The sequence below is a fragment of the Drosophila virilis genome, unplaced genomic scaffold (assembly GCF_030788295.1).
Source record: "Drosophila virilis strain 15010-1051.87 unplaced genomic scaffold, Dvir_AGI_RSII-ME tig00001562, whole genome shotgun sequence".
Classification (NCBI taxonomy): Eukaryota; Metazoa; Arthropoda; class Insecta; order Diptera; family Drosophilidae; genus Drosophila; species Drosophila virilis.
This window is the reverse complement of record NW_027212843.1, coordinates 277063-282506: the sequence shown is the minus strand read 5'-3', so window position 1 is coordinate 282506 and position 5444 is coordinate 277063.

The window sequence follows — 5444 nt, the reverse complement described above, 5'->3', positions numbered from 1 at the left end:
GAAATGCCTCAGCATTTGAGAAAAATTGAATTTGTGCGCAGTTTTGCTCGGCGGACAAATACACACACACACACATTGAAACGATCCCTAAACATAGAGAGAGCATTGAGAGCTGAGAGTAAGTGCGAGCGAGATAAACGTTAACAGCGTTGCCGTTCTATCGCACAAATCATATGGAAGAGAGTGCGCCAAGCACTTTCCTGTAGAGTAAGCGGTTCAAAAATACATCCTATGTATATCTTACTCCCTTACTCGCGAGTTTGGACCAGATGCCACCGATACATTTTGTGTCTACTTCTGGTACTCATGTCTAGTCTATATGATGTTTGGTTACTGATATAAGTGAGATATCGATAATAGCATGAAAAAAAGAATCTAATAAAAAAATGGGGCTTAATTTTTTTTTCCAATTAAAACAGTTATTTCCTCATAACAGTCATTCTCTTTGACCGCTTTCGTGAGCACTATCCAAACTATTTTATTAAGTTAGAGTCGTTAGTTTTAAGTTGCTTACAATTAATCGGGCATATATCGGGAATTTAGCTAAACAATTATTTTATATATAAGCATTTTTATTAACTTAGTTTATGCATCAAGTAAAAAATTTATTTTCTTCTCGTAATGTGATGTAGTGCAACACTTTGATTTACATATAAGTGAGATATCGATAATAGCATGAAAAGAAAAATCTAATAAAAAAATGCGGCTTAATTTTTTTTTTCCAATAAAAACAGTTATTTCCTCATAACATTTATTCTTTTTGACCGCTTTCATTTTTACAATCCATCATCAATTTAATATCTCTCTCACATCATCATTTTAATTGCATAAATATCGACTAGTTTTTACCATTACGCGAGCAAAATGAACGCGTTTCGAGTATTCAATTTGATAGTGCAGAGCTGTCTTAAAAGTACATTTGAAGAAATGACTTGACTTGCTCGTCGCGTAACTCGAAAACTTGGCGCCATTAAATTTCTGGAAACTTTGCGAGGGGATGTATTTCTTAATTAAGTGCGAGCAAAATTATGTATTGCATAAAAAAAAAAATTAAAATAGTGGAAGGAAGTAAAATGTGCATTGCAAAATTTAGCAAAGGCAGTACCGAAGCGGAGATTATTGATTCGCGAGGTAAGTTGAGCTTGACATTTCAATAATTATATTTGTCTGTATATGTACTTTTATTTCATTAGAAGATCGTGAAATACTGGACCAGCAATGTCAATAACTTAATAAGGGTATGTACATAAATCAATAACAGTTTTGTCATTTTCGCATATTCATATATAAGTTAACAACTAAACATATAAGATACACTCTCACAGTCATACATTGGTATTTCTAAGTACGTAACACACAATCATAAGTATTTGGTTGCCCTCAGCAACAAATACAACAACACACAGCCTTAAGCATTTTGGTTGCCCTCAGCAACAAAGTAGTATTCTTGTAAACAATACTGACCCGCTGCCAAGAGTTCTGCGCACAGCAACTGAAAACGGACACCCGTGCTGCTTGCGCAAGAATGCTGAGTCGGCATGCCGACCCTAGCGTATGGCGTGATGCATTGGCTTCACAGGGCAAGCTTAAGCTTGAACATTTCTGTAGCCTGCAGTCTCAATCTAGATCGCAACATTATAAGACGAGTAAATGATTAAACTCCGGCATTGCCGTCAATAAACATTATTTGTGTTATCAATCATAGTTGACCACGTCCAAGACGGGCAACTGGGAAAGTTCCCATAACCTAATCACATCGTTCCAACAGTCTCCTGTTGGATTCATCGCCACCTCATAAGGAGAAGAATTCACCTGTTGGATTAACCACACATCGTCGCCAGACAACGAAGTTACGATGGAAGACTTAATTGGCGCCCAACCAATAAATAGGAACCCATACCATGTAAGTTCATAAGTGATTTCAGTTTTGAAGAAATTATTCACGAACGCCACGTACCGATACGTGTGATTTTTATAAAAAATAAAAAAAAAGAGTAAAGTAAATATTGCTGCTTTCTTCTGCCGGCATTTCATTCCTTTAAATCATTGCATACTTTTACAAAAAATGGTTGCATACTTTTACCAGCGTTCTTTGTCAATAAAGCATTGCATACCTTAAACGAATAATTATTGCATACTTTCGGCAGCATTATAATTTTTGCTGCATACCCTTAACAATTTTTTATAATGAATATTGCATACCCCAAGATACACCAGTTTCCGGTATTGCCAACAGTATTACCTGCCGATCTTTCTCGATCGGCCTAAATTTTGAAAAGGGCCAACCATAAGCCAATGAGTTGGAATTATAGGGAGGTAAAAGTTGAATGTAATAGTGACGATAGCTGGGAGGGGGAAATCAATTTCTCAGTAGATCCTACTCCTGCAGATACAGTTTAACTGAAGAAATGGAGCCGGCTCAAGTTCAGACTCTCATGGAGGGTGCTATCAGGCAAGCTTTAGCGCAACAACAAAATCAGTTTCAAGCACAAATAACCGCTTTAGCTTCACAAGTACAGAGTTTGCAGGTGGAAGCGCCGCAAATCATCACATACGAGAAAATATCCGTCGATCCTAACGCGAAATGCGATATTCCCTTAGACATTATTAAGTCTGTGCCGGATTTCTCCGGCATACAGGATGAGTATGTAGCGTGGAGGCAAGCAGCCATCTACGCATACGAACTATTCAAGAACTATCCAAAGAGCACTGCACACTACCAAGCGGTAGCGATCATTAGGAACAAAATCAAAGGCCCAGCTGGAGCCTTACTAGTGTCTCACAACACTGTCCTAAATTTCGATGCAATACTAGCTAGGCTAGATTGCACATACTCGGATAAAACATCCTTGCGCTTGTTGAGACAATGTTTGGAGTTAGTTACGCAGGGCGAAATGTCCCTGATGCAATACTACGATGACGTCGAAAAGAAACTCACGCTCGTAACTAACAAAATTGTAATGTCTCACGACCAAGAAGGCGCCGATTTGCTCAACCGGGAGGTCAGAGACGACGCCTTCCACGCCTTTATCTCCGGTCTCAGAAAGCCGTTGAGAGCGGTTGTGTTCCCTGCACAACCAAAAGATCTACCATCCGCACTGGCCCTTGCCAGAGAGGCAGAAGCTAGCATTGAGAGAAGCATATTCGCGAACTCTTACGCTAAAGCCTTGCAAGACCGAGCGCAAATTGCTAAATGTAACAAAAGCCGTGCCCAAGGCAAACAAACCAGATTTAACAAAGATGAGCAAAATCAGGAGAGAAATCCCCATTTTGTGAAACGCCAAAAGGGCGGTCCCCAGCCCCAGGTCCCTAAAGACAATCAAACCGAGGCTCCACAGCCCATGGAAGTTGACTCTTCCTCCAGATTTAGACAAAAAACCGACTACAGCAAGCGTCAGGCTAATGAGTCCAACGCACCAAAACGCAAGAATTCGTCAGACCGTTCAACAGGTCAAAGACGACAACGCGTTAACAATGTCGTACAATCAGATTCCAAAGAAGCCGTAACAGAATTCGAGAAGGCGGCCAAAGAGGCAGTTGAAGAACTAGAGAGTGAGAACGAGTTCACACCTGGTGACGACTCGATTAATTTTTTAGGGAACACTCCCGGCTTCCGTACATTGAACGATGGTTGGCTGGGAGAACTCTGAAGATGTTGATTGACACTGGCGGCGCAAAAAATTATGTGAAGCCCTTAACAGAGCTAAAGACCATAACGCCGGTCGCCAAGTCACTCTCGGTAAACTCAATCCACGGGTCTACCGAAATCAAGCGCAAATGCTTGATGAATATTTTTCAACATACTTCCCCGGTTTTTCTCCTCGATATTTTCTTTCGACGCCATCATAGGCTTCGACTTGCTAACACAAGCCGGAGTCAAATTGAACTTGGAAAAAAACACTCTGGAATACCAGAGTACATCTGAAAAACTCCAGTACTATCAATGTGCTAATGCGAACTTCACCGATGTCAACGACATCGTAGTCCCCCCTTCGTAAAGAAAGAGTTAAGGGACAGGATACTCAGAACCAAAAGAGCTTTCTCAAATACAGATGAAGCTCTCCTTTTTAATACTGCTGTTATCGCTACAATCCGAACAGTAGACAACGAGCCTGTGTATTCAAGATACCCGAATCTCATGGGTGTTTCTGACTTAATAAACAAAGAAGTCAAACAATTACTGGACGATGGCATAATCAGGCCCTCCAGATCGCCTTACAACAGCCCAACATGGGTGGTTGATAAAAAAGGCACTGACTCATACGGTAACCCAAAAAAAAGGTTGGTAATCGACTTCAGGAAACTGAACGAAAAAACCATACCGGACCGCTACCCCATGCCGAGCATCCCCATGATCTTAGCAAATCTAGGAAAGGCGAAATACTTCACTACCCTCGACTTAAAGTCTGGGTACCATCAAATCTACCTTGCGGACCATGACCGCGAAAAGACTTCGTTGTAAGTAAGCAGCGGCAAGTACGAGTTCTGTCGCCTACCATTCGGCATGCGCAATGCAAGCAGCATATTCCAAAGGGCAATAGACGATATCCTGAGGGAACATATAGGAAAGATTTGCTTTGTCTATGTAGACGACGTCATAATTTTTTCTAAAAATGAAACGGAGCACCTTAAACACATTAACATTGTGTTAAAATGTCTAATCGACGCCAACATGCGTGTAGGCCCTGAAAAGACTCGATTCTTCAAGGAAAATATCGAATTCCTGGGTTTCATTGTAACCAAAGACGGAGCAACATCCGATCCCAAAAAAGTTAAAGCCATTCAGGAATTCCCTGAACCAAAGAGTGTCTACAGCGTTAGGTCCTTCTTGGGGTTAGCCAACTACTATAGGATCTTTATTAAGGACTTTGCCGCTATAGCGCGTCCGATATCGGACATACTTAAAGGGGAAAATGGTTCAGTTAGTAGGCACGTGTCAAAGAAAATCCCTGTTGAATTTAATGAAGTTCAACGCGATGCATTTCACCGTCTGCGGAGTATTTTGGCATCAGAAGATGTCATGTTAATGTATCCGGACTTCCAGAAACCGTTCGATTTAACCACTGATGCTTCGGCCAGTGGAATCGGCGCGGTTCTTTCCCAAGGCAATAGGCCAATAACAATGATTTCTCGCGCCTTTAAACAGGCCGAACAAAACTATGCCACTAACGAAAGAGAATTGCTGGCCATTGTGTGGGCTTAAGGCAAACTGCAGAACTTTCTGTACGGTTCTAGGGAAATTAACATTTTCACGGACCACCAGCCGCTCACGTTCGCTGTGTCAGACAAGAACACGAATTCCAAGATTAAAAGATGGAAATCTTACATTGACCAGCACAATGCCAAAATGTTTTATAAACCGGGCAAAGAGAATCTGGTGGCGGATGCCCTTTCAAGGCAAAACATTAATGCTCTGCAAAATGGGCCCCGTTCGGACGCTGCAA